At 43.6% G+C, this 20,175-nt stretch overlaps 1 protein-coding gene across 3 annotated transcripts in view; it reads left to right on the forward strand.

Moving 5' to 3' along the window:
* The first annotated feature begins 2,940 nt into the window (after nucleotides 1-2,940).
* MYRIP (myosin VIIA and Rab interacting protein) overlaps nucleotides 2,941-20,175 on the forward strand; it is a 221,589-nt gene continuing 204,354 nt past the window's right edge. For 2 of the 3 annotated variants that reach the window (XM_057706817.1, XM_057706819.1), the window contains exon 1: nucleotides 2,941-3,228. The gene's annotated coding sequence lies outside the window, so the exon portion shown is untranslated. Of the gene's footprint in view, nucleotides 3,229-6,122; nucleotides 6,227-20,175 lie in introns of those variants that run through there. The other variant, XM_057706818.1, reaches the window with a different exon arrangement.

The raw sequence follows: 20,175 nt of genomic DNA on the forward strand, positions 1-20,175 counted from the left end.
AACTAATAACAATTAAGGGCAGTGGAGAGGATTACACTATATTTTACATGTAGGGAATCTGGGATTCAGCAAAGCTAAGTAACTTGCCTAAGGTCACACAGACAGGAAATGGTAAGGTCAGACTGACACCCCAGTCCCGTGACTAATGCTCTTTCAATTCTACCCAGAATCTTCCTGAGACATGTCCTTTTCCTGCCAGTATAAACTCATCAATCTTATGGCTAAGAAACAGACTGTCTGATTCACGTTTTAAAAGAAGATACAATACATTTCCTTGGTGCACAAAAGTCAATGAGCTCTTCTTGATAAAGGAAGGAGCCATTAAAACTTCTACAGTGGTCAAGATCACACACAAAATGGAAAAGCAACCACCATCTGTGAATCATGAGGGGCAAAAGAAGGGATAGACATTGCTGGAATTCAGTAAAATTTTGCTGGATGACAGTTCAGGATGGAGTAATCAAGGAGGTAGCATTTTAGGTCATCTTGTTGTCAGCTCATTGTTACCCAAATCATCTTCAAATGCCAAACCTTGTATGGGGAACGTTTAAAAAAAAATCAATAATAGCTTGGGTGAAGAACTAAAGCTATGCCTGTTTCTGATCTAAAGGACGACAAATAGGGAGCTGGGGCTCTTTCTCATAATGTCTCTGGATTTCCATCTGTGCTTTCTTCCTGTTTTATTTGCGACCTTGCCCAAATCATTGAACTATTCCATATTTATTCATCTTTCTTTTAAAATGTTTATAACTTAGGGAAGATGTTAGGACCTTGATTCTGAAAGAGTCTGTAAAGAGGTGAATTTATTTATTAGGCCAGTTTTGCAAACACCTGCATGATCTCAAATAACTTTTGAACCCGGCTCCCATTCTTGTCATGATGCAGCCACTGGAAGGCCACATGTGGAGAGTAATCCTTTCACATTCTACACGCTAAACTTTACCCTGCTGGCCTGGGATCCAGCTGCAGAAGCAGAGGTCTTCACAACGTGTGGACATAAATGAACACGAGCATTTACAAGTGGCTTAAGATCCACCAGGCATGAAATACCTGCTCCCACCACTGTGTCCATTTCACTGTCCTTGCAAACCTTCAGGATACCCCAAGCCAGACAATCAGAACACCCATGTCCCAGACTGCTCAAGGGGTAAAGTATGACTGAAACAGGGCAAATGAGTCTTCTTGGGGGTGGGGGGGAGGGGGTTAATTCTGGGAAAGAAAAGACTGCCTCATTCTTGGATCCTGACCACTGAGAAGACAAGCCTGAAGCTGTCAGGGGCCACCATGGAGTAAGTCAGCTTAACAATGAAGCCCACAGAGGAAAGCAGAGAGGAGAGGAGGGAAGGGAGAGGGAGAAAGAAAGACAAAGTCAGGGCTGAGATTCCTGTTCTACTTCTGACATCACTTGCGGACCCCTGAATCCATCTGCACCTGAAGTTAGACCTACCATTTTGTATTAAAAAAGGTAAAAATAAGAACATTAGAGAAATATATTTAGTTGTAGATTTTAAACACACAAAGGTGGTAACAACAGTTGCCTCCAGGAAGAGAAGTGAGAGGCTGGGAGACAAGGGTGGCAGGGAGTCTTGTTAACCGTGTAGTCACTTGCTCTTTTAAATTTTCGTACCACTGCAGAAATAAATGAGATTAAAATTGAATGTAAATAAAATAGAAACAAAACACAAAATTTCTTCCACTTTAACCAGTCTGTGGATAATAAAATCACTTTAACAGAGGAAACCAGATCTTTAGAGAAATCAACTCCTTTAACCTTCTAAGTTCCCTTCTTAAAGGTCTTTTTGTTTGTTCGTTTTTGTTTTTCTTGTTTTGTTTTTGGCTGCTGCGGACAGATCAGCAAATGAGTGGTCCATTCCTACTGGGCATATTTACACGGAGAGCAGCCTCAATCCATGGTCCTGAGAAAGGATTCCCAGGGTTTTAGGAATCACCCATGTCGTTTTATTCTGATGGCGCGACTTCCGTCCTGCAGCGAAAATTGATAATGCGCTTTCTTAGCCGAGGTGTTGGGGCTGAAGCAGTCCCTCTTCGAAAGATTCCAGGCCCTGTGCTCTGATGGACGCAAACGCGCAATGAAGCCCTGGCCTGGAAGGGAACCTTTCAACCCCCAGTCCTTCTTCCCGACCTGGAACTCCTGGCAAAAGCCCGAATGCGGTCCTCACTGGCAGCAATCTTTGGGCGTCCTTGTGACAGCGCGGTCTCACTAACCCTGCGGTGCGACATCGATGGGGGCTTTGGGACATCTGGGAGCGCAGTAGCCTGGGACAGCAAGCTCCCTGAGCCAAGGGCGAAACCAGTCAATGCGTGTTGAACGAAAGAGCGTCGCTAGCGCAGTAAATTCAGGAGAGAACGAAAGGAACCGAGACCAAGGGGTGGGTCACCACGGTGACTTTAAACACCCAGGCACTACGAAGTGAGGAAGACACGCCGGCTTAGGGGAGGCTGGGGAGGGAGGGCGCCCACACTCCGGACGCCAGGCCAGCCCCGGATTCGGGTGACCAGCCACTCGGCGGTCAGGGAGGGTCCGGGTGCCCGGGGCGCTGGGGCAGGGGACAGGAAAACCCTTATTTCAAAGCTGCGAAAGACCTGAGGGCTCGTCTGGGGACCCCGGACCTGGGCGCCCGGCACCGCACTGCGCCGCAAGGCAGGGCCGAGCGAGGCGCGCGGGACCCGGTCCCTCTCGCGCGCGGCCCCAGCCCCGCCTCCGCCGCGCCCCGCCCCTCCCGCGCGTGCCGCCTGCGCGCGGGGGGAGGGCCTGAAGAGCCCGCCGGGCAGGCACCCCCTGCCCCCGCGCAGGCGCGAGCGCGCGCCCCCCCCTCCCTCCGGGTGCCCCGCACGCGCCCCCGCCCCAGGCGCCTCCGATTGGCCGCCGGCCGGGCCCGCAGGTGTCGGCAGGGGCTGCGGCCAGGCCGGCCCCGGCTGCCTGCGGCGCGGGCGCCTCCCTCGCAGCAGCTGCCGCCGCCGCGCTCCCGCCTCCCGCGCCCGCTCCGGGCTCCCGCTGCGGCTGCGGTTCTGGCGGCCGAGCCCCCGCGGCGCTGCAGCTCAGATCTGGCGCGCCGACCGCCCCGCGCCCCTGCCTCTCTGCTCGCGGCTTCCTCATCCACGCGGCACGCTGCGGCAGGTGCCCCAGGCATCCCGAGGCGCGGTGTCCTGAGCCCGGCCGCCATCGATGACCCCGGTCAGAGACCTGCTCCAGCCCGGCCGCCCCGTGTGAGTACCGTCCCCTCCCCTCCGGCAGCTTTGCGCCACTCTTCCCTTACGTTGCCGCAACTTCGGGGGTGGGTGGACGGAGGTGTCTCTCGCGTCCCCGTACACTCCGTGCGCATCCTGAGCCAGAGCCCCCGGGGCAGGGCCGGTACGCCTCTACGGAGGGGCGTGGGGGCGCATCGAACTTGCTAGGGGGTCGTCGCAGAATCGGAATCGGAACCGCCGGTACCTCCCGCTGCCGGGGGTCGGAGCTCCGCTCTGCGTTTCCTTCGCGGTGTGCGATTCCCACTGGCCACGTAGCTCTCGGGCTGCGGTTCACCGCGCACCCACTACGCTCCTCGCGCGCTGGCGGGGCGCCTTAAACCATCCGGTAAGCGCCCAGAGCAGCCCAGCGCCGCGGACCTGATTCTTTCCCACTCTTGATTTCTGTAAAATGGGACTAATCAGGGACTTGCACAAGGTCACGGCCGCTGCGCGGACTAAGAACCGGAGTCAGCTTCTGGCCGGGTTCTCGGGCTGCTTGGGAAGGAGCGGCTATTGCGGGGCGGGGGGTGCTCACTTCAGCTTCATCCTGATCTCCTTCCTACTCCCTCCCCTCCAACTCCGCCGCTTTTGGAGAGGTCGGGAGCCGATTCTACGGTACCCTTGAGAGGCTTGGATGTAGCCGCCGGGGACCTTCGTGGAGAGCGGAGCGGAGCGGTTCCGCGTTGGGAACCCGGGGACCTGCAGCATTCCTTCCATTCCCTGTCACTTAATTTACTAATGTCTCCGCAGGGTAGGGGAATTTGCTAGGTGCCTGCTCTTAGGTCAGTCCTGTTCCGTTTTCTTCTCCCAAATAAGCCCTGTCCCCAAGGATAAGTAAGTATCCAAGAGACTTGAACTGCACACAGCAGTTTGGGCCCAGGGACTTCCTAAGAGAAGCGGTACGCTCTGGGCTTGGCTCCCATCTGCTCTTAGAACGTGCCTTAAGACTGGTTTTATTTCTGCCTGCTCCACTCCCTTTCCCTCGATCTGGATGTTTCCCACATTCCGAGTCCAGTCCCAGAATGTGTGTAAATGTTGCCAGACATGACTCGTTTACTCCAGATCCTTTGAGGCAGCTCCTGTGGGGCTGTGGGCGGTCCTCTGAGCTTTAGGCTGGGGAGAGGGTCTCCCGTCCTCTTTTGCCGTTATCACCCTGTCCCTCCAATTCAGCCTCCCACGACCCAACTCAGGGATGAGATGACCACTTAGTTTTGAGATGTCTGACAAACATCTTTGAGCCTCAACTTTTAAAATCTATAAAATGGAATAATCCCTGCTTTTAGTCTTCCCAAGGCAGTTGGGGTTCAGGGTACATGATAGATGTGAAAGTAGAAGGAAGCTGGTCCAAGAGGATCTGAGCTGTGGGTGGAAATGGGGGTGATTTAAATATATTTTCACAGCAGCTTTGGGACTGTATTCACAGGTCTAAAAATCCTTCTCTCTAGGCAAATTTTGCTTGGTAAGACTTTGAAAATACTACTTTCCATCTTCCTGTTGCTGTTCCTTGCCTGGCCATGGGCAGCCCCATCCCTCCTAACTACCCCCCATCCCACCCACCACATCTATGGTTTCTCTCTCTGAACTGAAATCTAGCTGTGTCTGTCGAGTTGGGGGTTGTGTCTGGTGGTGGGTGGTGTGTCTATGTGTGTGTTGCAGGGGGGATTGTGTCTGTGGAGATGGTGTGCATCTCTTTGTGGCAGGATTCTCTTTGTGGTCTAGGTTTTGTATGTGGAGGAGGAGGGGGAATTGTCTGCTCCAGGATCTGAGAAAGTCAACTGTTAACCACCTTCAGCAATTTAAGCTAACAGAGGTATTGATTGTGTCCTGTCTCCTTCCTCCCTATCCAGAGGGACAGAAGGAGAGCTCATCTGTGGCCATGGCCCTTATAGCAATTGATTCACAGACTGAAATACCTTGTAGAGAAGAACGAGGCATGCCCCTCTTTTTGCCTTCCTGGTTATTATTGTGTTTGTCTCAAAGGCAAGTTAAAGAAGGTTGACCGACTTCTCAGACCTTTGAGGTATAACAACATCCCAGAAAACTGCATAGATCTGACCTCAGTGGATTTTCACAAACTGAACACACCTGTGTAACAAGTGCCCGGATTAAGATCTAGAATATTCCCAGCCTCTCTGTTATCCACTACAGGCACTATCACCCCTCCTTCCCCGAGGGTAACCATCATCCTGCTTAGTTTTGTCAGGCGAGTTTTATTTTCTGTTACTATTATTATTTATCATTTTAGTTTCAAAGCTACCTGCTTAGTTTTGTCAGGCGAGTTTTATTTTCTGTTACTATTATTATTTATCATTTTAGTTTCAAAGCTAAAATGAAACTGCTTGATGTTTTTCACCTCCTTTTTAATATATGCAACCAAAGGTAGTTATACCTAAGCCAGTCCAGAAAGCTAGAAGGAAGAATTTGGTCTTAAGATCTGGGTGGAGTCTGATCTGGTTGTCCCCTGACAATCTGATCATCAGTTCTTGGGTGATGTGACAATCCCAACCCCAGATATAACAGTGCTGACACTGGAGGCTGGTTTATTCATAGAGCATGTTTGAATAATGCAAATCTGAAATAATGTGATAATAAAATATGAATGAAGAAAAGATATGAGTGAATTCTTCATGTGACATATAAAAATAGAAGTGTTTTTAATTCCTCAAAGTTAAAAATTGGTGGAGAATCACAGAAATTCAAGGCTGAGTGAATTATGAACTGTTTGTGCTGTTGCCACATGGTGGCGCCACACTGGCTGGCTGGCTGACAAATACCCACCATCCTTCCCCAAGTCCCCAGGAAGGAATCCCAGGAATCAAATTCAACAGTATCTCCAAAAGTGATTTCCAAACACTGTGGTTTTTCCAGATCTTGCAGGCAGGCTCCCTTCTGGTGCCTGCTCCTAAGTCCATGGATAGAACCCCATCCCAGCTTTTGAAGAGGGTCGCTTGCGGCTTAGAGGCAGGTTATGTTGGAGGTGAGTAGAGCTGAGACACTGTTGCCTTCTCTTTAATAATACGGAGCTGTGGTATGTCTTTGGGATTCTAAAGAGGTCAACTGAAAAGCTCACTTAGGTGAGTTATCATCCTTTTGGTCTCCTTTCATCCCAGAATCCTTCCAAAGGTGTGAGAGAAGCAGTTTTCTTTCCTGAGGCAGGTAGCTCTCTTCACAGAGCACTGTCCATGGTGAACTCAGAAGAATAAATAGGGCTGGATGTAGCCAAACTGCTGCTAGAAGAAATGCCCTTTGTTCCACAGGGAGGGGGCAGTCATGGGGGGAAGCCACCAGGGGTGGGCGTGTTAGATCCAGCTGTGGAGAGGCCTAAGCGGACCCACCCAGCGCCCCTGTCCCGTCCATCATCTTTTCACTGTCAGTGTGACTGAGTCGCTGTTTAGAAGGTTGTATGCGTGTGATGGCTGCCATGCCTTTGATTGCTGAGAGTGTTGAGTGTTTGCATATCTGGACACTGTGTATATATTCATTTCATGTTCAAAATAGGAGGATAACTTTCCCATTTTATAGATGAAGGAACTGGGCCTTGGCAATTAAGCACTCTAAGTTTACACACTTTGTGATCCAGAGTGAGGACTGAGAGCCAGTCTCTCAGATGGCTTCCCTAGCTGAGTGGTACCCTCTGTAGGGTGAGAGGAGTCTTGCATAATTCTTTGGTCCTCCCTGGCACCTAGGGCAGCACGTTACATGTAGTAGCTACTTGAGTTGAAGTATGGGATTGCTGTAAATAGAAAATTCTCTGCTGAGCAAGAGGGACATCCAGACAGTGAAGGATGAGAATCTGGAGTTGAGTCCTTGCAGCCTGTAACATTGGGGCTGAGTGTGTGCCCATCAGAATCTGTAGTCTCATTTTGTGTTTAAAATTTTAAGTAATGGATATAGACTCACAGACATAGAAAACAAGCTTATGGTTACCAAAGGGGGAAGTTGGGGGGGGGGGGATAAATTAGGAATCTGGGATTAATAGATACAAACTACTATATATATAAAACAGATAAACAACAGGACCTACTACTGTACAGCACAGGGAACTATATTCAGTATCTTGTAATAACCTATAATGGAAATGAATCTGAAAAAGAATACATACATATATATATGTATAAATGAATCACTCTGCTGTACACCTGAAAGGAATACATTATAAATCAACTATACTTCAATTAAAAAAAAAAAGATGCTCTCAGAAGAACTTTATGTTTACCTGGAAGATTGAAGGGAGGAAGGGGGAAATACATAGAGGGCTAATGGTATACACCTTTTAATAAAATGATATGTAAAAAATTAAAACAATAAACAGATAAATTATAAAAAATTGTTATGTAAATAGAGGCTTGCCATTGATTTTTGTGATTTCCTTTTTTCACCCAACATTGTTTTTTGGCATATGTTGATAATTGTAGATCTAGTTGATTCATTTTAATGTTTGTTTAATATACCAAAGTTAATTCTCCACTGAAGGACAAAAAAGATATTTTTACCTTTTGCTATTGTAAGAAATATTGCAGGGAATATCCTTAATAGGATCTTGTAGAAATGTACAAGAGTGTGTCTAAGGTATATATCCTCAGAACTAGTAACTAGTGGTAGGATATACTTGCATCAACATCTCTCTGTTACTTCAACTCTGCTAGGTTTTGCAAATTGCCCTCTGAAGCTGTTGTACCACTCTATACTCCCACTAGCACTGTCTTGGAGTTCTTTGTATCCCAGTATCTTTGGCTGTGCCTTACATTAATCAGATGTTTTAATTTTGCTTTTTGGCTGCAACCGCATGGCACGCGAGATGTTAGTTCCCTGACCAGGAATTGAACCTGCACCCCCTGCAATGGAAGTGTGAAGTGTTAACCACTGGACCACCAGCGAAGTCCAGATGTTTTAATTTTTATTAATCTGATAAGCATGGAATGTATTTCACTGCTTTTACTTTGCATTTCCCTTAGAGAGCTTTAAAAAATATAATTTTGATTTTCAAGTTTTCTTTTCTTTGCATCGCTATTTTTTACTAGATAAAACTTTTAGACCTTGAAACTCATCAGAAATTTATATTTCTGTACTGTGTGAGGCAGGGATCTAATGTTTTCCATATTGAAAACCATTATCCCATTATCATTGAATGAATATTTAATTATTTTCTCATTTATTTTGTTGCCGTCTCTGTCATATACCAATTTTGGTTATATTTTCAGATGTTTCTTAACTCTGTTCTGTTCTATTAATCTTTTTGTGATTCCTGAGCTGATACCACTTTCATTTAATTATAAAGCTTTATAATAAATCTTCCCTTCTTAGCCTTTTTCTTCAAAATTGTCTCAGCTATTTTTGACCCTTTAGGCTTCAACATGAATTTTAGGATCTATCCTAAATATCACTTCCCATGAAAAATAGTTATCAAAATTTGGTGAAATAGAAAATAAAATGTATTTTACTGTTTCTTTTCTTCAACTATAGTGCTAATCAAATCCTTTTATTTCCCATTATTTAGTATGAAATTTTGGTCCCCATTTTAAGTGGATTTACTTTAAGTGACTCTTCTCTGGTACCAGGTATCCTTGAATATTAAGGGCCAGATGAATATAATTTTTTTAAACACAAATAAGATCTTTTTTTTTTTACCCACAATATGTGAGCAGCATTAATGTCAGTGGTTATTCTTCTGTCATTATTTTTGTCATCCTAATAATCCATTTCATCTGTGTACCATAATTTAAGAAAATCATTCGTTTAAAACATTAAGCACTTTATACTTTTTATTGTCACTTTATCTTTGCACATATTTCTATTTTCTGAGGATGAATTACTTTGTCAAAATTTATTTACTTTAAATTTTTGATACAGATTGCCAAATAAGCCTCCAGGAAAGTTTATGAATTTCTTTTGCTCCTGGTAGTGTATGAGTGTGCCAGACCCCATGCCTTGCTGGCAATAAACATAATTATTCATCAACACTGTCAATTTCATAGGCAAAGGGGAAAAAAGAATCTTACTTTTTACTTTTCTAGCGAGGCAGAATATACATTCATGTTTATTGGCTCTTCATAGCCCACTTCATTACAGAATTTTACAGGAGGATTGTTTCTCTTTTACTTTCTGTGAAAGAAATTTGCATTATCAGTGGTTTTGAGAGAACTGTCAGATTGTTTATGCAGATCATGTTCACATTTTTAACTGTTAAATATCATTCCATCATATGAAAATACCATATTTTGTTAATCTGTTGCCTCCATGATGGATTTTAGATGGTTTCTGTATTTTTTCTGTGGCTGTTACATAGGTGTGTGTGGTAAACATCTTTGAAATGCACATGCAAAAGAAATTCTTGAGGATGTATGCCCAGAAGTAGAACTGGAGGGTCATATTTTATATAAACTTACAACTTAACCATCTGGTGCCAAATTGCTCCCAAAGTGATTTATATTCACTTAAACACCCCTAGCAGTGTATATGATAGTATCTGTCACTTTAAGAAAACAGTAATACTAGAGGAGGCGGAACACAGGTGCTAAAGTGAAAAGTATTTATGTGTGTGTGTATATATATAAATATCCTTAAGTTCATTTAGAAAGCTCGGGGTTATTTTGCCTTTTCATTTCGAATCTTGCATCATATAAATGATTAAGTGTATAAATCATAAACATCATGTAAATATTTACTTGGCTTAGGAGAACTGGTGAGAGTTTAAGTAAAAGGTAAGCGACTTTATAGTGCCTTTATTCAGGGAAGCCTACAAGAGGGGTTGAGCCCTTGACAACCAGAAAAGCACCTCTACCCAGCTCTGCGCCTCCCTGCCCAGGGCAGGGGTTCTACCCTTGGACGATTGTTCCTTTTCTTCATCTCTTTTAAAATTTAGAAGACCTTGGTTGGCATAAGTCCAAAGTGATAATGTACCATTAACACCCTCTTGCGAATGACCTTACATGATCAATTGCTAGTGACAATAAGACCAGAATAGCATGAAACCACCAGAGGGTTATTGGGGAAAAGGCTCAAAGACGGAATTGTTTGGGGACGGGCTGGATGCTTTACTGAGAGAAACCTCCCTCACTTGAGACTTACTCTGAGAATCCATTCTGCATTTGTCTAAAGGGAGTAAAAAAGAGCTCTATGAAACTGCGTAAATGCTGTTTGAAAACTGTCTTTGGTGTTTTATTCAGCCATGTGTTATCTGCCCCCATGACCTTTCCTAGGTAACTGTGTGTTAAATTTTTGGGTGTACATGTATGTATCATCCGCTGGGGACAGAAAACCACTCTATGGAACGTCCTTTTGCAGCAGTGATTTACAGCATAATGCCACTGATGTGACAGATATGTGATCTACAGCTGGGATGAGCAAATCCATTCTGTGGGCTGACAATTTAATCTCACCGAGCAGACACTTGGGAAAAGAACACAAGACATGAGAGAGAGGAAGGGCGGGTGCCTACAGGACAGAGGTGCCCATGACCCCAGGATCTAGTGTGACTATTTGCCAAAGTCCCCAAATAATCTGACATTGATTCATGGCTCAGATAACTGTCATCCTATATGGTTCTCCCTTTTTGGTATGAAATGTAACTACCTCATAGCCTCATTTTCTAGGCTTGGAAGCCTGGATATCACTGGAGAAAGGGAAAATGACCCAAGCTCATCTACATTATGTTTTTTCTGAAGATAGTCCAATCTGCATAAGCAGTGCTTCCAGCCCTCATCCTAACCTCTTCTTGAAAACCTTTGTCTCAACCATCATTTCACTTTATCGGTGTAGCTCCAGCCTCTGAAAATCTGGCAGGTTCTTGTGTTTGTGTTATAGAAATGTGGTTTTGTTGTTTTGCTATCTTTGAAAAGCAATTTATTGATCATTAGGGACTTTGATTTACTAGAACGACATGTAACCAGAGTATTTGAGATTAGTCTCTCTCTTTTATGGCTAATTAGAAGAAAAAATTTTAAATGCTGTTTTAATGGAATCCTTGTTTAAAATCTATTAGAAATCCATCAGTGGGCCTTTCAGCTCCACGGTCCACTGAATGTCAGGTGCCTCTCTAGGACTGCAGATCTAACCCTTGTTTCTAGGTCTAAGAAAGACAAATATATATCACTTACCTGTGGAATCTAAAAAATCGACACAAATGAACTTACTTACAAAACCGAAATAGACTCAACAGACATAGAAAACAAACTTATGGTTCCCTAAGGGGGAAGCAGGGAGATGGGTAAATTAGGAGTTGGAATTAACAGATACACACTACTATATATAAAATAGATAAATAACAAAGACCTACTGTATAGCACAGGGAAATGTATTCAATATCTTATAATACCCTATAATGGAAAATAATCTGAAAAAGAATACACACACACACACACACACACACACACACACACATATAACTGAATCACTTTGCTGTATACCTGAAACATTGTAAATCAAGTATACTTCAATAAAAAATAGAAATAAGGATAAAAATAAAAAGGTAAATTGTTAAAAAAATAGGTATGTTTTGAATAGAGCTATACCACTTTTCTTTTGTGTAGCACTTGCTTGTCATATCATTTTCTTACCCCTTTACTGTCAACAGTTCTGTATATTTTTATTTCCCTTGTGAAACTGTTGTAAAGAGCATAAAGTTGCTTTATTATTTCCAACCTGTAAATTTTAATGTGAAAGTTAAGTTCATTTATGCTGCCACTATTAGTATATTTGGATTTATGTTACCATTTTACTTTGTTCTCGTTCACTGTCCCACTTTTTATATACTTGGTTATTCTATCTAGTTGCTTTTTGTATTAGTTTAGATTCTCTCTCCTATCCCACATTACATTTTCCTCCTCCACTTATTCAAAAGCTTTACACTCCATTTGTATTTTCTAGTGTTCATTTTATGGTAATTTTAGCATACATATTTACCTTAACAAAATCTAAACTGAATCAATCATTTCTGTCCTCCTGAGCAATTCAAGGACTTTATATTTAACTCAGATCACCCATCGACCCAATTTATATGTTAACATTGTCTGGTGTTTCAGTCAGACTTTTTAAAACCCCATCTGTTTATTACTTTTTTTTTCACGTGGTATGCAATTTGTTGACAATATCATTCCACTGTCTTCCATTTTCCATTGTTTCCTTTCAAGAATTTAGCTAACAACCTGGTTATTGTTCTTTGGTAGTAATCTGTCTTTTCTTTCTGGCTGATTTGAGTTCCCTCTCTGTGTGTTTGTCGCTCTGAGTTTCACAGCAGTGTATGTAACAGGCTTCTCTTTACTTATCGCCCTCAGGATTTGCTGGACTTCGTACATGTGAGAATTGACATCTAATCAGTGCTCTGGAAAATTCTCAGCCATTATTTCTTTGAATGTTGCTTTTCCTCATTCTCTGCTCCTGAAACTCTGATCAGACATGTGGGACTTTCCTCCTGGGTCATCTGTGTCTTTTAACGTCTCTTCCACATTTTACTTCCTTTCTCAGTGCTACATTCTGGGTTCTTAGTTCAGCTCTCTCTACCAATTCACTAATTCTCTTCTCTGCTGTGCCTCTTCTGTTTTTTAATCTGTCCACTGAGTTTCCATCACCTTTTTCAAATATGTGTGATAATCTGTATAGTTTCTTATGCGTTAGTTGTGCTTTGATAAACTCATTTCCTTAACCATAACAAGCATACTTATTTAATGTTTTATATAAAATAATCTTATTATTAACAGGAATTTAGCAATTGGAGAAGACTGGTCAGGCAGTCTACTTCTGGATTCCTTGTTAATGTGGAATAAAGTGAGAGAACAAACAAGGGTCCCAGTAGAGGGTCAAGCCCTGGAACTAAGACCCTCCCCACCCAGACTTTCTACCCATCTCCATCATAAATGGCAAGAGGTGTTTGTGGGCTTGAGTGATGCTGAGCTTTCTCAGACATCCTCAGCCTCCTCAGTGAGGACCAAGGGGTGCCCTGCTCCCTCGGAGTAAGTCTGCCCCTACTGAGTGAACATCAGTAGGAGCCCCTCACACTGGGTGACCATGCTGACTCTGGTCTTCTGCTCCCCACTGAGGTCAAGAGGACACTCAAAGCACCTGTCCCTCCTGTGCCTCCTCACTCATGGCCCCACCCCACTCTGCCGTGGGTGGGCCAGCACTCATCCCATTGTGCCCTGTATCCTGTTCGTCAGTCCCCTGGGCTCCAGGGCCACTTCTTCTCAGCTCCTGGTGACTTTAGCTCCAGGTAGAGGAGCCTGTTAACATCCTGGAGTTCCTTGACCTCTTTTGCTCCAATTTTCTCTCCTCCACCCAATCCCACCACTTATTTCCATAGTCAAAGATAGACATTTTCTCCTAGTTATGACCGGCTCTTCATAGTCTGTTTCATGCATCATGTTTTCTGATAACCAACTTCCATCTTCCAGTTTTTTCCCTCTCTCACTCCAATTCCAACAGTCCCTCAATACTCCCAACTTCCAGTCTGTGACCCCTGACACTTGAGGTCCTCTCCTGCCTTTCCCACCTTATAGCAATCCTTTGACTTCAGTTCACTTACCCTCTCAGGCAGCATCCTTCTTACTCCACAGAATCACACATTAGTTAAAGCCTAATCTCTGCCTCCTCCTGCCTATGTTTGAGCTGCTGAATGTGGCCGGAGGAAAACTCACAAACAGCTGACTGGTCTCACGTGGCCATGGATGTCCGGTGGATCCTTAATGCTGACTGATATCTTCCTGGTCCCTGCACTCTCCCATGCTCTTCACTGATCGTTTCACATTCGCTCCCGTCTCCTCTGACACCCACACCTCCTCCTCATCCTCACTCTTACATGGTATCCCCTCTTCCACTCTGGCTGAGAAAACTGAGCCGTCAGAGGGGAGCTTCCACAGACGCGTGCCACCCTCTGCCCACCTGCCTGCATCTGTTGCCTTATACTCTGCCTCTTGTTCTGTGACGAAACAGGAAATCTTTATGCTCATATCCAAAGCCAGTCTCTCCACTTCCTGGCCCTGGAGCCTCTCTTCCTCGAATACTCAAGGCTATTACTCCAGTCATTCACCCCTCTGTGCTCTGTATCACCAGTTTCCCTCTCTACCAGGTGATTCTCATTGGCTTACAAACATGCTGTTTCTTTTTGTTGGAAAACACTCCTTCCTCAGTTCACGTCCACTGCTAGCGATGGCTCCATTCCTCTACTTTCCTGTATATAAAAACTAGTAAAAAGAGTTGTCTAGGATTGCTGTCTGTAACTCCTCCCCTTGCATACTGTGTTAAACCTACCCTTGCAGATTGCTAGAGCCAAGTTTCATCAACTTCACGGGAAGCCATTGAGATTACTAACGACCACCACCACCTTACTGAACACAAGGGTCCATTCTCAGTCCTCATCCTCCCTGACCTTTTAGCACCATTTGACTCAGCGAATCAGTTCCTCCTCATTGATACACTTTCTTTACTATGCCTGGAGGATACACTCTTAATTTTCCTTCTAACTCCTTGCAAGTTCTCTCTCCTCTCTCTAGCTGGCTTTTTGTCTTTTGCTTGACCTCTTAATGTTGGAGCATCCTACGGCTGGGTCTTTTCTTTGCCTTTGTATTTATACCCTCTTCCTACAGACTTCATTTTGTTTCATGGTTTTAAATACCATCTATGCCAGTGATCCCCAAACGTATGTCTCTAGGCTGGACCTCTCTCCGGAACTCCTTGAATAACCTCCTTGACATTTTCTGGATATGCAATTATCATTTTCAAATCAACTTTTGAAAGCAGAACCCCTGATCTTCCCCCCCAAACCTGTTCCACTTGTATTTTTCTCAGCTTAATTGCTTTGGTTCCAATCAATATAATCAATATATAAATTATTAATGCCTTGTTTTACCTTCTTGATTTCACACTAATCTTTGAAATCTAATATGTATTTTTCAAACACGGCACATCTCAATTTGGATGCTAAGTTTTCACCAGGATTACTTGACTTACATTTAGATTTGATGAAATAAACAGTTAAAAAATACATCCATATACCCAAGTTGTCATAAATGTATTTAAACGTTTTCCAAATGCTCAAATGAATATCATTTAATGTGAAAAGTCAGAGTCGCTTTGCATAGTCTCTAGCACTCTGTTGGTCAAAAGTTAAGAATTTTGTCTGGAAGACTCTCCTTTCTGCAAAATTGGAATTGGGAGAAATGTTGGAATGCAGAAAAGATAAGCAGATCTATACAAGAGTCTCTTACTGTTCCTTCTATACCCCATGTCCTCCCACCTTGTGTTCATTCTCCTATCACTGCTGTGTGGCTTTTTGTTTATTTGTTTTTTGGAAATAGTTTCAGTGCCTCCTTCCTGAATAGGGAGGACTCCTGAGTTACAACCCAGAACGTAGTTGACCACCTGGCATTAATTTTCTTCAAGTGATTCTCCCCCAGATTATGGAAAGACTCCTCAAACAGTTGTCTTTCCAGTGGAAATGGATGTCTTCCAGTGTTTCTGTTCTTTCTGTTAAAAACATGTGAGAAATTTGCTTTAATTGCCAGAGACACAAAGGCTGAATCTTGTGTTTTACCCCTTTCAGACTCATTATTCTGAAGTGGTCTCAGAAATAAGCTTTTGGGACTTGGGAGGATGGTATTCAGTACCTAATACTTACATCAGATAAACCTGATAAAATTGACGAACTTTAAGAAAATGCCATCAATCTGTAGCATGGGGAGTTTGGTGTACATAGCACTTGTTTCTCAGGTAGGGACTTAACCAAAAATCTTCTAGTTAGCACAAAAACAGGTTTTGTTTTTAAGAGACTATAAAATTGTTTGGGGTTCAGCGTAGAGGCAAAGACCAACTTTAGTGTAAAGTGGTGCCCCCACTGGCCTGCACAAATAAGACAACACAGTAGGAGGCCTGTTGGCATCTGTGCCAGTTTTGCCCATTCAGGTGGCCTCACTATTTAGATGTTGTTCTTCAACTGGATGCCTGAAAATGTGTCTCAGGGGCACATTAACCTTAAACCTAGTGATTTTATTTCTGGGAATCTAGCCTAAGGGGAAAAAATCCTTAATGTGGAAACCCCCTTTATGCACAAAGATGTTTGTATCATAGTTTTCTATGAAGTAATCCAAAGTTGGAATCAACCCAGAAGTACAACACTAGGAGCAGATCAATAAATATATCCACTTGATACAATATAATGTAGCCATGAGGAGTGAGGCTTGAGAGTGATCATGTAACATGAAAAAAATGCTGGAGATAAAGAAAGGCTTTAGTGAGAAAAGATGCATACTTCTGTGTATAATAGGACAAAAATAACAACAGTCCCTACAGAGCGGGCGACACGAGACTTAAAGGAACCAGTGGGTTAGCCCTGGTTGTATTTGTTTGATGCTGTCAGGTGATTAATTTTCTTTTATGATATTATCATGTCTTTCAAATTTTCAAATGGGAATTTGGAGGTACTGAAAAGTACACAAAAATTCTAGAGGGAAAATGCAAAAGAATGAGGTGGGCAGAGAATTGTTAGAGGTTCCTTCGGATGAGTGCCTGGCCGGATGTTCCCCTTCAATAACTGTTTTACAGAATTTAGAGTCCAGAAGCAAAAGATGGCAAAGAGATGGCTCAGGAAAGGGACCCTGGCCGGACCAGGCTGGGGTACACATTGGTGGAGATCATCTGCCACCCCTGGCTGTGGAAATTCAGAGCAGGACCACGTGCTTTATTTCTGGTTTCTCCTTTGTCTGGCACATCTCTGAGTCCAAATGGGCACCAAGCAGTGTTTACGGACTTTAGAATCAGTGGGCCGAGACTATAGCAAATTCCACTGGCCACATTATGGGATATTTACGTTATGCTTTTAGTGTGGATTTTGAGGAGAAAAAATGAAGACTGTTTGATTGGAGAGCATGTGGAGGAAAGGGAACCCTCTTACACTGTTGGTGGGAATGTAAATTGTGCAGCCACTATGAAGAACAGTATGGAGGTTCCTCAAAACACTAAAAATGGAGTTGCCATATGATCCAGCAATCCCACTCCTGGGCTGTATCCAGACAAAACTATAATTCAGAAAGATACGTGCACCCCTATGTTCATAGCAGCACAATTTACAGTAGCCAAGATATGGAAACAACTTAAATGTCCATCGACAGAGGACTGGGTAAAGAAGATGTGGTATATATATATATATAATGAAATATTACTGATCCATAAAAAAGAAAGAAATCATGCCACTTGCAGCAACATGGATGCACCTAGAGGTTATCATACTAAGCGAAGTAAGTCAGAAGGAGAAAGACAAATACCATATCATATCACTTACATGTGGAATCTAAAGTATGACACAAATGAATTTATCTATGAAACAGAAACAGACTCATAGACAGAGAACAGACTTGTGTTTGCCAAGAGGGAGAAGTGGGGGAGAGATGGGTTGGGAGTTTGGGATTAGCAGATGCACACTATGATGTATAGGATAGATAAACAACAAGGTCCTACTGTATAGCACAGGGAAGTATATTCAATATTCTGTGATAAACCATAATGGCAAAGAATATGAAAAAGAATATGTATAACTGAGTCACTGTGCTGTACAGCAGAAATTAATACAACATTGTAAATCGACTATCCTTCGATAAAATTTTAAAAAGTGAAGACAATTTGTTTTCCACTCATATCCAATCTGAATTAAATATCCACGGGCATGACTACTCAGGGCTAAACTACCTTCCCAGACTTCTGTAGTCCTCAAATGCTGAACCACTTTATTTAAAATAAAGCTGCAGCTTTTGGGTTATCTTCTGCTTTAGAGTTCTGTAATCTTATCTATAGATTTCTAAAACACACCTTTACTTATCTTTGAAGTAGCTAGCTTTAATTAAAGTATGTGTCTCTGAACCTCCCACCTATGAGAAGATGTATTGCTGAAGCATAGCTGGGCTGGTGAAACTCGCTGTGGAGCAGGCTAGTGTTGAAGATCATTAATTTCCCTCCTGCCATGGTACTGAATTGTAGGTTTCAGGGTTTTGTTTTTTGTTATTTGTTTTTTTTTTATTGCCTAGAGCAGATTTGCTCTCCTCTTTTTTATCTATCCAATAGGACATCATCTAGGATCAAATCTCTTTTTAATGTTATTGTTTATATATCTTTGACTGTAACCACAGTTTGAAGGGCCTAGCTGAGTACAATATTTTAGTGTAAGCATTTCTATTTGAAACTATTTTCCTTTTGAAAAATGTACACTGCAGTCCAGTTCAAACATTTATTTCAACTTTCACTATATTAAGGCTTCAGGAAAAGAAAGAAACCTATTTATTGCGTTTGGGCCTTGGGTCATTGCAGACTCCACAGCATTCAGAAAGATCGGATCAGAGAGGTGTTTTGAAGATCATCTTGTCCAGAGGCAGAAAACTGCTGGATCAAAAGTCATCAGTAGGTCATCCCACCAGCTGACCAGGTGATGCGGTACATTGGTGAGATGAGTGAATCCCATGGACGTAAGTCTGTGGCCAGACTTTGTTTGCTGTAAAAGTGTTTCTTGGACATCCACAGCATGCAGGGGGGAACCATGACAGTGATTCAAGTATTCTATAAGTGATGGATAAAGGTACAGGCAGAGATGGAAAATGTATACGTGTATATTCCAGGGAGGACTCACTACCCCCTCTATGATAGAAGGTCTAGTGTAATCTCTCTGCACCCAGGTGACTGACTGGTTTCCTCCCCTCTACATCCAGGGGAGGGCATCCACACTGGTCTCCGCTGTCCTCAGCAGTGGTGACAGGCAGATTAGGCCTGCAAAGAGGAAGTCTGTGAGGTTGGACCCATGTGTCCCCATGTTGTTGAACCCTCTGCCATGTCCATTTTGTACAGGGCTCACTGGATAAGCACTGGGGAAGGGGCTGCCCCACCTCCTTGGGTGTCCTCTTGTCCACTGGATTATGGAGAACTTCCGCATAGATATTCAAATACCATCACACTCTGGTCTTCTAAGAGATCTCCACACACCCCTTCTCAGACTTCCTTGTCATTGATCTCCCAGTCCTGTTCTTTCCCATCCTGCCATTCTGTTGGCTACTGTCCACAAACGGATGTCTGGTCCATTCTTCCAGACAGCTCTCCTTCCAGACAGCTCTCCATCCAGACAACGTGGAAGATCAATATATGGCTTGAAACCCTGCCCAGCAGCAGGATGGCCCCTCACTGCTATCTTTCAGAGCCACCCCTGAGTGGGGCTGTAATGCTGCAGCCGTCCACTTCTGTCTGGTGTCCGTGATGTCTTCCAGAATCACCCACAAATCCGGACTGAGGTTTTTCCTCTTACGTTGGTTGATCACCACGAACTTCCTATGAGGACGTAGGTGTGGACTGAGGAAGAGGAGACATAACAGCAGACACAGGAGACGTGGGACTCTGAGTTACCTGCCTATGCAACTTACACCTTCTGGAACTGATTTCTTATAGAGCATTTCCATTTGACAGTGGGTTCCTACTGTGCACGCCAAGCCTAACAAGAAGCTCAAAGCTCGCTTCTCCTGGTCACGTGGTCACTTGGTGTCCCATAGGCAGGCATTGAGTACCAGGGCCTGGTAGCAAGCATGAGCTCTTTCTCAAAAGGAGAATAGTTACCTGTAGAGGAGGGTGTAGTTCTGCTTTAACACCCTTGAAAGGCTTTGTGGTGCTTCTCCTAGAGCTTCCCAGAGGTCCTGTATGGCATCTCTCTTTGCTGTGGATACTTTGATATCATTGGATCGGTTGGGTCCTGCATAAACAAGGGGACAGAGTCTCTGGCAGTGCCGCCTGGACTTGCTGCAGAGCCGTCTCTTGCTCTGGGCCTCACTCCAAACTGGGTGCTTACAGGTTACTCAGTAAATGGCTGAGAGCAACATACTTATGTGTTTCTACATGTCATCTCCAAAATCCAAAAACTCCCACCAAGCTTCAAGCCTCTGTTTTTACTGAAAGGCTAAATGATGATTAAAA

This window comes from Hippopotamus amphibius, chromosome 13, assembly GCF_030028045.1.
Source record: "Hippopotamus amphibius kiboko isolate mHipAmp2 chromosome 13, mHipAmp2.hap2, whole genome shotgun sequence".
Classification (NCBI taxonomy): domain Eukaryota; kingdom Metazoa; phylum Chordata; class Mammalia; order Artiodactyla; family Hippopotamidae; genus Hippopotamus; species Hippopotamus amphibius.